The sequence below is a fragment of the Odocoileus virginianus genome, chromosome 14 (assembly GCF_023699985.2).
Source record: "Odocoileus virginianus isolate 20LAN1187 ecotype Illinois chromosome 14, Ovbor_1.2, whole genome shotgun sequence".
NCBI classification, from domain to species: domain Eukaryota; kingdom Metazoa; phylum Chordata; class Mammalia; order Artiodactyla; family Cervidae; genus Odocoileus; species Odocoileus virginianus.
Window position 1 is genome coordinate 59893142 of NC_069687.1, and position 13020 is coordinate 59906161.

The following is a 13020-nucleotide window of genomic DNA, read 5'->3' on the forward strand; positions in this document are numbered from 1 at the left end:
CAGCAAGACATCACCGGTGCTTCACCACTAGGCCTGGTAAGTGGACTCAGACCCTAACTCAGTTAGGGTTCATGCTCACTGTGCACCATTGGACCCTAAGATTCCAAAGCCGTGTGTGGGGGACTCCATTCCACCTTCGCACTGGCTGGTGGGTCTGCATACCCAGTTTCCCCTCCCACATTAATCCTCTCAGGTTGTCTCACATGCCGGCAAGAGTGCGGCTCCCTGCCCAACAGTATGGCTCTTCATGTCTTTCAAAGCATTATTTGCCTCTTCTATGAAATCTAAAACCCCTCACACTCCTGGGAGGTTGGGCAGATATACTTTCTACTAGAAAGAGACATAAATAGATGTTGTGCAAAGCACACAAGTTGAGTGATTTGTCTAAAGTGCTGTTGTCTAAAGTGCTAAAGCTAAGGTTCCTCGGCTAATTCTCCATCTATCACACTCCATGGCTTACTGAGTAAGCCCAATCTTTCTGTGTAAGGCAATTCTAACAGTACTACTCAACCTATAGGGAGATATGTCTAGAATTTCATCCTCTCTCTCCCCTGCTCTTCTCCCACCACCACTGTAATGAAATGGTGGGTCCCCCTTCTTTACACTTCTCCCTCCAAACCGTGGGGCTGGGAGAGGAGGCTAGAACAAACCACAGCGAGCACCTAGATGGACACACAAGTGGAGAAGAGGGGACGTGGGCCTCGTGGCTGTTGGGTTTCGTGCTGATGTACCACCAAAGGCTGGATCCCGGGCATTCCAACCCACCCACTGCCTTTGCCACTGCCACCGCCAGTAGCTTCTGAACAGAATCTTGACTCCTCTGGGCAACTGAAGACAGAACTCAGACTCAGCTTTTCACCTCCTCAGATACAGCTTTTAAACACACACACACACACACACACACACACACACATCTTTAATGGTTTTTTAAAAGGGCTTGCATACTAACTAGCAGTGGAGAAACAGTAGGGACTGAAAGAGGAGAAAGGATCCACCCTGAGTGTCTCTCTAGTGCTATTTCATGTAGAGACTTCATAGATGGGAAGACATTTCCCCTAACCCCAATTTTCTTTAGAAATATCTAGGACAGAAGATTAATCTGTAACTCTTGCTCAACTGGGCATTTCATTGCTGGAGTTGAGACTTCAAGAGAAGGGGAGCTTGGGGTTGATGTGGAGGAAATGGGCTGGATGTTGCCAAGACTAACACTGGGGGTGGGGTGTGCTGAGAACGGCTGTTGGGGGGTGTTCTTCCCTACCTCAGCTTCCAAACCGCACCCTGGACCAGCTGGAGGGGGAACAGATAGGGGCGGTGGGATCTGGGCCAAGGAATGGATGGAAAGAAGGGAAATCTTAAGCAATTGGGAGAGAATTCCTATAAGGACCCAGGGCAGGAGGTGTACATGGCAGGTGAAAATAAGTGACCTAAGTAACCAAGAAAAGTCAGGCTTGTAAGGCCAACTGCAGAGCTTGCTTCTGCAAGTAATGTGTATTCCATCTGTCTCCCCATGCCAGTGGAAGCACTAATAAGTGTTACATGTTGAAAGTTTTGCACTAGCTTGTACATAAAAATTCCATATGCCAAGTGACTGGACTACATGAACACATCTGTCAAAAACAGGTCTCTTAGGCACAATTTAGGACATTCCAAAACAGCTTTATAACTATTTTAGCCTCCAAATGGTATGAATTAACTCTCATAAGCCAGGTCTATTCTGGCTGAGCCAAGGTTTGGACCAAATGTCCAAATAATTCAAGTCAGAAACATTCTTTTGCCTTCATTTTAGAGAGTATCAGTAGCAAGCTCTTTTTTCCTCTGGAATTATGCTGTTGATTCAGTGTTTGATGTCACATTGTAAACATATGTTAATATGACCAAAATGATAAAATAGTTCATGTATTATGAGCTTAAAAAGGACAATGTTCTGTATTTTTATAAGATTCTGCTACTCCAATAACACTTAACATTTACAAAGTACATTGACACATACTAGGTTATTAGATCTCAGGTGCTAAGTATATTTTACTTTGGAAAAGTCAGTGTGAGGGAACTCCTGAGGTGGATCTTTCATTTTTATAAACAATTTAAAAAACTTTAATATGTATTTGACTGCACTGGGTCTTTAGTTATGGCATGAGGGATCTTTTAGCTGTGGCATGCAAACTCTTAGTTGTGGCATGTAGGATCTAGTTCCCTGACCAGGGATTGAACTCAGGCCCCCTGCACTGGGAGCATGGAGTCTCAGCTCCTGGACCACCAGTTAAGTCCCTAGGTGGCCCTTTTAGATCCCTTCCCTTTGTGAAATGGGAGATGCGTGGAGGAGGAATGCAAACCTCCCTGCAGTAAGAAGCCTAGATGCAAACTTCATGGACCCAGGCTCAGCACATACAGTAGCTCTAGGGATAGAAAATGTGCTTCTTTTTTTCCTCATACTGATGTTCCATTCTTATTAACTTATTATTATTATAAAAATAAAAAACTATTTAGAAAAGCAAGTATAATTAACAAATGACCAAATGAGTTGGATAACCAAATTGGAATCTTCAAATATCTCAACATAAAGGAGTATTGGGAAGGGTCTAACAAATGCACAAGTGTGCACACATAGATCTCAGAAAACTGTAACTAAATGGAGGAGGAAATCAGCATGTCAGCAATGTCTGTGAAGAAAAGCTTTAGGATTTCAGTTCATGATTGAATAGGCATCAGCAAGCCATTCAGGCAGCCCTGGTGTCATCTTAGACTCTGATAATAGAGGAGTACCATCCAAAACAAGGGAAGACAGCCTTCCTTGACTCTGTGTCAGATACTGTATTCAGATATAGATACCTCATTTTAAGAACAAGTTACAGTGGATCCCAACAGAGCAAGCAGCTTGGTAAATAAGGCGTGGTGTCTGTCCCCAGAGGATGCCTAATGCAGCCAGTTCAAATGAGTGCCAGTTCAAGGAAACTGTGGTTAAACCTTGAAAAGGAAATATTTAGAGGAGACTTCCAGTATGTTGGGAATATAATCTCTATTTCCAAATATTTGAGAATCTCTCATGTGAAAGAGAGAGTAATACTGTTGGTGTGACAAAATTTGAATCAATAAGTGAATTTTACTAGAAGACAAGGGCTTCCCAGGTGGTGCAGTGGTAAAGAATCTGCCTACCAATTCAGGAGACCCGGGTTCAATCCCTGGGTCGGGAAGATCCCCTGGAGAAGGAAATGGCAACCCACTCCAGTATTCACACCTGGAAAATCCCATGGATGGAGGAGCCTGGCGGGCTACAGTCCATGGGGTCGCTAAGAATCAGTCACAACTTAGCGACCAAGTAACAGCAGCAAGTACATCCGTCCTCAGAGGGAGTGACAGTGCCGTCAAGGGGGTGGACACTGATTTGAGGCAGGGTGGGGGTGAGAAAAAAGTAACATTTCAGTGATTTCTGACCCTTCAAAAGTCAGCCTTTCTCAGGGTTGGAATATTTGTATTCCTTAGTATTTAATTTCTCTTGCTGACCTTTGTTGGTATCATATAAGCAGCATTGCCACAGTCATGAAAGGTACATAAATGGCTGCTAGATCACTATTGCAAAAATCTGCACCACATCTGTGGTCACTAGATGGCTGTGACTGGAGGGCTTTTCCTTGACTGACAGAGACTGAGGACTCAATCTCAAAGTCACATCATAAGGAGTGGCCTGCATGTGCTACGAACAGCCTTGAGGATATTGACTGTGTGTGATGCTCAGTGCTTTATATAGGATATGAACTTTGAGAAGTAAATAAAAATGATTTATACTTACTATTTAATTCTATAAAAGTCAGCCAACAAACTAACTACATCAACTGTTGACAAGAAAAACGGTCAACAATAATTGAATAAATATCTAACATCTAGTTAGGTTAAAAGCCATTTTCTCATATCAAACAGAAGTTAAAAGCTAATGTTTAGGAAATTTAATTTTAAAAAAATTTTTTTTCTATCACTGAAAAAAATAACCCTTTTTGAATGATTTGTTTTTAAATTGATTGCAGTTATTATTAACATATACTTCTAAAAATCTCCAGTATCTATATATAACTTGATACATTACAAACAGTACAGAAACAAATAAAACTATATTAGAAGTTACACAGCAAATATAGTTATAAAGGTTAATAGCTTTGATTTTCAATCTAAAATTTACCTTAAAATTTTGTCATTCATAACTCTGCATTAGATAAAAGGCAGAGATTTAGACTTATTCTTCCTATGTATGGAGAAGGAAATGTCAACCCACTCTAGTATTCTTGCCTGGAGAGTCCATGGATAGAGGAGTGTGGTGGGCTATGTACAGTCCATGGTGATACGAAGAGTCAGATACAACTAAGTGACTAACACTTTCCTATGATTAAAGCTTGCTTGAAAGCTAAGTGGCTCAGTTGTGTCCAGCTCTTTACGACCCTATGGACTGTAGCCCACCAGGCTCCTCTGTCCATGGGACTCTCCAGGCAAGAATACTGGAGAGGGTTGCCACGCCCTCCTCCAGAAGATCTTCCCCCACCCATGGTTTGAACCCTTATCTCTAGGTCTCCTGTATTGGCAGGTGGATTCTTTGCCACTAGTGCCACCTGAGAAGCCCAGATATACATATATTACATGAACTGTATATCTGTGTATCTAATATAACACAGATATTAGAATTTCATAGGGAGTGATTAGGCAAAACAATGTCTTTAAAAGTCTTTAGTAATAATTTTTTAGATGTTGAGAAACTCTGAATTAAAGCCTTCTAAGCATTTTGGCATGAAAACATTTCACTCTTGGTTTGCCAGGATGAATTGCAGCCAAAGTTGGAAAATAAGAATGGGTTTATTCACAATCTTGTCTTGTCCTCATATCCCCTCGTTTCTTTTCCCCACCCCAAGTTACTGTACGTTTTTTAAAAACAGAATCACTCTCTTCATTTTGGAGCCATATATAAACCCATTCACTGGCTTCCATGCTGAGAGATGACCCACTTGAACCAGGCCAGTCAGTATTAATTCTGGGACTTTTGCTGGAACTGAGGAGCTGTTTTTCTGTAGGGGTTACATTTGTCAGGTTGTAAGCTCAGAGCTGCCGTAACCTTTGCCATAACCTCAGGAAAGCCTATCTGAGAATAAAACCCACCCCGCAGAAAGCAGAGCTGGAGAACCAAAGGAGACATATAGCATTCAGTGATATCACTGGGAGCCGAATCCAGTCATGCCTGAAGCTATCTGAGCCCCTGGACTTTCTGGTGACCTTTATGACTTAGACCAACTGGAGTCAAACCTTTGTCACTAGCAATCAGAAGGGTTATTTTTCACTTGCTAAGCCAGCTCTGCCCCATTCCCTCACTCCATGGCCGTCCAGAACCTGGGAAACCCTCTTCCTTTCCTCATCCAAATCTGCTCTCCCCACATGGAGCCTTGACCCATCACCTATTTCTTCTCAAACTCCACTCTCAGAGGAACTGTTACAATTCTTGCTGGGTGCTGTTCTGAGTCTCAGACACTAATCCTGAAGCAGTATTGCTGGTGCCACTTGGTTAAATTGTGAATTACGATTTATCTGAAAGTATGTATTCCATTTCCTTTTTACTGACACCTTCACAGTGTTTGCCATATATGTAAATATATATAATTAGGTGCATTCTATCATCATCAGCTCACGGATGATTAAGTATGTATCATGAAGGTACTGCACACTGAATCTATACTTATGAAATACTACTCTGACCCTCCATGACAAGTATCTATTGGTAATTATGACAGATAAACAGAAAGTAAAGTGAAACTGATTTTGACACTTTTTAATGAAGTATGCAAATACAAATAATTTTAATTGAACTACAGTATATGCTGGCTAATATATTTTGGAATTTGCTAGTAAGGTTCTAATCAGCGCATTCACTAGTGCTAAAGCTATTCAGTATTCCTCAGGAGTATTCCATTTAATAAATCTGTTCTCAATAATCTGCACTCCAGTGAACTCTTGATTTTCAATGTTACTCCTGAATGCTTTCCTCTCAAAAACAAATTTAAAATTTTAAAAATAAATACATTGAAATTCATTAGCCAAAGATGCTAACAAAAGATGGTTTGGGGTTTTGTAAACCTTCAGTAGTATAGGGTAGCTCAGTGGTAAAGAATCCGCCTGCTGATGCAGGAGACACGGTTCAATCAGGAAGATCCCACATGCCACAGAGCACCTAGGCCATACGCCACAACCAGTGAGCCTGTGCTCTGAAGCCTGGGCGCTGCCACTACTGAGCCCACATGCTGCGACTCCTGAGCCCACGAGCCCGAGAGCCTGTGCTCTGCCGGAGGGGAAGCCACTGCGGTGGGAAGCTGGCCAAGTGCAAGCAGAGTAGCCCCCACTCACCACAACTGGAGAAAGGGCCTGTGCAGCAAGCAAGACCCAGCGCAGCCGAAACTAAATAAATGATTTCTTTTAAAAAGATTTCAAATGCTCTGGGTGCATTCTCAGTTAACTGTCTATGACACAAATCTTACAACAGCAGACTAGCTAATGAGAGATGATGCAGCAGCTTATGGCTGTTGTTTAGTTGCTAAATTGTGTCTGACTCTTTTGCGACCCCATGGACTGTAGTCTGCCAGGCTCCTCTGTCCATGGAATGTCCCACACAAGAATACTGAAGTAGCTTGCTATTTCCTTCTCCAGGGGATCTTCCTGACCCAGGGACTGAACCTGTGTCTCCTGCATTGGCAGGCAGATTTTTTAGCACTGAACCACCACGCAAGCCCACCACAGCCTGTACTATATTATCAGCCTCAGTAACTGGTAGTAAAAACAGGATGGTTAAGGAGATTTAATTCACTAGAATGATTTAGGTTTAGATACACTGTCCTTGAGAACATCAAAATGGGTTAAGGAGACATTTGAAAATATAGACTTGGGAAAAAAGGGCCAGGGTTTGTGATACAAATTCAAAAGTCAGCAGAGACTCAATTGTGGAGGCTCAGGAATGACTGAGTTCTCTGGGGAAGAGAGAGAAAAAAGCAGAAGTCCTGTAGAAAATCTAAGTACCAGGTGAGAAGGAGAACCTAGAAAGTTATTTGAAAAAATGTCAGTACAGCATCAGAAAAAAAAAAAGAACACAAGGCCATATGACCAGATTGCAAGTGCTCATATCCTCAACAACTGTTGAGAAGGTGGCGGAAAAAAGTCTTATAATTGAGATTTTGCTAAACAGGCAACAGGGCAATTTTTGTTTAGGTTATATGTTATATGCTAAGTCATCTAGTGGTTAGGGCTCCATTTTGATTCTAGTTGATAGAAGACAGATGTCTGGCATCTGGCTCTATGACCAAATTTGGTCACTGTTTTGGAGCAGTTGGCAGTCACGCCTGGCCCGATCTCTGTGGGGGGAATAATGACTTGACAGCAGTTGTGCATCCAGATTTGGGCGAAGTGGGGAATGGTATGAAGTATTTCACCCAAATTACATAGTACATGGGTTTGTTTGGTTTTGGTTTTAAGAGTACATATTTTTTTGTACCTGTTATCATAGAAAAGCTATAATTTTGTTATATTCCAAGTTTCTTATGTTTACCATGGAGTATTACCCCATATAGCTAGCAATCTGCAGAGCTGTCATGCTTTATATTACTAAACTAGCTATTTTGTTTATATCTAAGCTATAGCTATCAGCTAAATGGGACTGGAGGCTCTTAAAGTGATTTACTCCACCCACTTCTGAAGTCTCCATTGATGTGATGAATAGACCAAGGCCACCAAGAACAGCTTTGGATAGTCTGAAGTCAAACCTCTTTGAAAATTCTTTCTACCCACCTTACCTCACACCAGCTTCTCCACGTCATTCTGGCATTATTTTTTGTCACTCTTTTCAAGATTAACATTCTCTTGTTTGACACTCTTCAAGGAGTCCTCCATTCACCTTATAGCAAAACTTAAAAGTCTTTAACATTGCTTCCAGGGTCCCTCATAATTGGTCCTCTGTCTTTGCAGGCTTAACTTCTGCCACTTATTTCCGTGCAAGCCTTCAGAAATTCATTCATACACCATCTTCACAGTTTGTGGCACACCCCAATACCAAATGAACTAGTTACTCAGTATTTTAAAAATAGATCAGTTACTTGAATAGGTGATTTTAAAAGAGAAAACTTTGTCTATCTCTACAAAAATAGCAAGTTAGTGTCAATTGCTAGAAAGTGAAGATGTGTTGTTTAATCTACCTAGATGCTGCTGCTGGCTGAAGCTCCAGAGTTCAAGCCTACACTTTAAAAGGAGATTAGCTAATGTTACAAAGGTGTCTCATACTAGAAACAAAAAGTGGGAAAAGAATTGGAGAGTATAATTGTACCACTAAGTAATGACTTACCTGACCTTGAACCTCCTAAAATCTGAATATTAAGTGTGATGTGTCTCAGTCTTTGAGAAGTACTAGCTTTTCAAACTGCTTATAGTTTCCAAGCCTCCTTATTCTTCTGTCCCTAAAGTGCTGATTCTCAACCAGTTGATTCCTCTAGCCCCTTCAAGACACAGGGAACTCTTTCAGTTCAGCTCAGTTCAGTCGCTCAGTCGTGTCCAACTCTTTGCGACCCCATAGACTGCAGCACACCAGGCCTCGCTGTTCATCACCAACTCCTGGTGTTTACTCAAACTCATGTTCATTGATTCGGTAATGCCATCCAACCATCTCATCTTCTGTCGTCCCCTTCTCCTCCTGCCCTCAATCTTTCCCAGCATCAGGGTCTTTTCAAATGAGTCAGCTCTTCACATCAGGTGGCCAAAGTATTGGAGTTTCAGCTTCAACATCAGTCCTTCCAATGAATACTCCGGACTGATCTCCTTTAGGATGGACTGGTTGGATCTCCTTGCAGTCCAAGGGACTCTCAAGAGTCTTCTCCAACACCACAGTGCAAAAGCATCAATTCTTCGGTGCTCAGCTTTCTTTACAGTCCAACTCTCACATCCATACATGACTACTGGAAAACCATAGCCTTGACTAGACGGAACTTTGTTGGCAAAGTAATGTCTCTGCTTTTTAATATGCTGTCTAGGTTGGTCATAACTTTCCTTCCAAGGAGTAAACATCTTTTAATTTCATGGCTGCAATCACCATCTGCAGTGATTTTGGAGCCCCCCCAAACTAAAGTCAGCCACTGTTTCCCCATCTATTTGCCATGAAGTGATGGGACCAGATGCATGATCTTAGTTTTCTGGAACTCTTTCCTGGTGAGCAATTCTAGGCAATCTGGGATGCGCTTCCTCAGCATCTTGTCTGCCCGTTTTGGAGCACATAATATGGCTGTAATTAGTTTTCTGTTTCCTCCACTACACTGAAAACATCTTTAGAGCAAGGCTAGGTATTTCATTTCTGAGATCTCAGCACTGTGTAACTGAGTGACCAGTACATGTTTATTTCTATACACCTGCATAAACAAACAAATGCATGCCTCAATCAATCAATCCATACAAGTATACTTAGACAACAGTTTTCAAATTTTGGTGTGTAATCATAATTACTGGGGGACACCTGGAAAAAACACAGAGAATTAGACCCCAGCCCCCTCCTGCTCGAGTAGGCTTGGGGCTCTGCATGCTGTGTTAGCTCTCCAGGTGAATATGACAAACACCGAAGACTGAGCTTTTCAGATAAGAAAAAACAGATTCAGAGAGATCAATTTGTTTGTCCAGGGACTGAAGTGGAAGTGAAAAATAGGATAACTAACCATTGTTTGTGAAGGGTTTTATTTTAGTCTTTAAAATGTAGATGAAAAAGACTGCTTATAAGGGAAATATGAAGCCATGGTTCTATGTTTGTCAGCAGAATAAATACTTATACCCACCTACTCCTCATTTGTTTGAATCAACAGCAAGGGATCAAGTCCTAAAATCAGCCATGATATTTAAAGGCACAGATCACAGTTGTAATTTAACTATGCTTTAATGTAAATGTCATTTTCCTTAAGTGTTCAGCAGATTTGAGTTCAAAACAAACTGTATGCTGAAAGAGAATAATAGGGAGTATAACATTTAAATTTTGAATTCTGTAAAACTACAGGAGACTGAAAACTATTACTCTCTACCACCTGAGCTACATTTTATAGAATAATATATATATATTATTCTACAGGTGCTTTTTTCCCCCTAAAGCAGTGCTTTAGGCAGGTAATGGCAGTATTTTAGATTTTAATTTAATGATACTATTGGCAGTATTTTAGATTTTAATTTAATGATGCTATTGGCAGTATTTTAGATTTTGATTTAATGATGCTATTTTTTACAAATGAATCAGAATAAAATCCGTGGCAGCACAGGGCACAGAAAAGCCCAAGTAAGTGTGAATGCCCTGCTTACCATTTTAATGTCATGGTGTCAGGTTTAGTAGAACTTCCTAAAATGTAATGATCCACTTTATATCACTAATTTACATTATATTATCTCTATGCAGAGAGACCTCAACTACTTGTTTGTGCTGAGCAAGGCCCAGAGTCCAATTCAAAACCTTCCTTTCTGGTCTTTTACTAAAGATCTTCCTAGAATCCATGTGAGGAAAAACACAGACACAGACCAAAAAATCCCCAACCCCAACCTTGATCTCTACTTTACATCATAACCAAGTATTAGAGATGGTTCACAGAGCCAACTGTGAAAGCAAAATCCTCAAGAAAAAAGGAGTATGGAGTGAATAAAATTCTTAGGGAAAAAACAGTACTAACCATAAATTTAAAAATATTTTTCAAATATACAACTTACTATTTTAATAATATTATTTCTAATAATACAATCTAATATTTATTACTTTAACACTTTGTAGTAATAAAGTGGTAGGTAGGGCAGGCATACATGATTCTATTTCTCTTAAACCAAGATTCTCAGTCTCTATAAACATAAAGTAGTTATTCATTGGGCTGAGTGGGAGTTTGGGATTAGCAGATGCAAACTATTAAATATAGAATGGTTAAACAACAAGATCCTGCTTATAGCAAAGGGAATTATATTCAATATCCTGTGATACACCATAATGGAAAAGAATAGGGAAAAACTTGTTTATATGTATAACGGAATCACTTTGCTGTCCAGCAGAAATTAACACAACATTGTAAATCAATGATACTTCAATAAAACTTTAGAAAATAAAAGATAATTTACTCATTGGCTTTATCTTATACAGAAAATATCTTCCAGCTTACAATGCCAATATTACAAATAATGATACTAGTGAGTGAGGTTTACATTTTTCCAATTCTTTTTTCCTTTAAATGTATTCCAATAAAATTGGACAGTTTTCATATTGTGTTCAAAAGTCATTTGAAGTAACTCTTTTCTCTGTATGGCAACTTGTACAATTTGATTGGGGCCCTTTGTTTCCATTTGTTCAATTTTAGGGTTTGTGTTTTTCTTTTCACATTAATTACACTTTTCAATATATAAAAGGTTCAAGTCAAAACTAACCGAAAAAGTACATGTTGAGAAGTCTTGCTTCCATTCCTATCCCCTCCATCACTCCAGTGTGTTTCTGCGCACATCATGTATATAAATTCCACATATATTTCATATGTATGTGTTATATATGTGTTCTAGTTTCTTATTCTATTGTTTACTTTTTTTGTAAAAGTAACATACATATTCCAATTTTCCTCTTACAAAACGGATATGCTATTCTTATTGTATATGCTATCCTTCATTGTCTAATACTCTAATGCTTTGCAGAATATGTACAATTTTAATTCAGTTCAGTTCAGTTCAGTTGCTCAGTCATGTCCAACTCTTCACAACCCCATGAACTGCAGCATGCCAGGCCTCCCTGTCCATCACCAACTCCTGAAGTCCACCCAAACCTACGTCCACTGAGTCGGTGATGCCATCCTACCATCTCATCCTTTGTCATCCCCTTCTCCTCCTGCCCTCAATCTTTCCCAGCATCAGGGTCTTTTCAAATGAATCAGCTCTTTGCATCAGGTGACCAAAGTACTGGAGTTTCAGCCTCAGCATCAGTCCTTCCCATGAATATTCAGGACTGATCTCCTTTAGGATGGACTGGTTGGATCTCCTTGCAGTCCAAGGGACTCTCAAGAGTCTCTCCAACATCACAGTTCAAAAGCATCAATTCTTCAGCACTCAGCTTTCTTTATAGTCCAACTCTCACACCTATACATGACCACTGGAAAACCATAGCCCTGACTAGACAGACCTTTGTTGGCAAAGTAATGCCTCTGCTTTTTAATATGCTGTCTAGGTTGGTCATAACTTTCCTTCCAAGGAGTGTCTTTTAATTTCATGGCTGCAATCACCATCTGCAGTGATTTTGGAGCCCCCCAAAATAAAGTCTGACACTGTTTCCACTGTTTCCCCATCTATTTGCCATGAAGTGATGGGACCGGATGCCATGATCTTAGTTTTCTGAATGTTGAGCTTTAAGCCAACTTTTTCACTCTCCTCTTTCACTTTGATCAAGAGGCTTTTTAGTTCCTCTTCACTTTCTGCCATAAGGGTGGTGTCATCTGCATATCTGAGGTTATTGATATTTCTCCTGGCAATCTTGATTCCAGCTTGTGCTTCCTCCAGCCCAGCATTTCTCATGATGTACTCTGCATATAAGTTAAATAAGCAGGGTGACAATATACAGACTTGACATACTCCTTTTCCTATTTGGAACCAGTCTGTTGCTCCATGTCCAGTTCTAACTGTTGCTTCCTGACCTGCATACAGGTTTCTCAAGAGACAGGTCAGGTGGTCTGGTAGTCCCATCTCTTTCAGAATTTTCCACAGTTTGTGGTGATTCACACAGTCAAAGGCTTTGGTTTAGTCAATAAAGCAGAAATAGATGTTTTTCTGGAACTCTCTTGCTTTTTTGATGATCCAGCGATGTTGGCAATTTGATCTCTGGTTCCTCTGCCTTTTCTAAAACCAGCTTGAACATCTGGAAGTTCACAGTTCACATACTGCTGAAGCTTGGCTTGGAGAATTTTAAGCATTGCTTTACTAGCATGTGAGATGAGTGCAATTGTGCAGTAGTTTGAGCATTCTTTGGCATTGCCT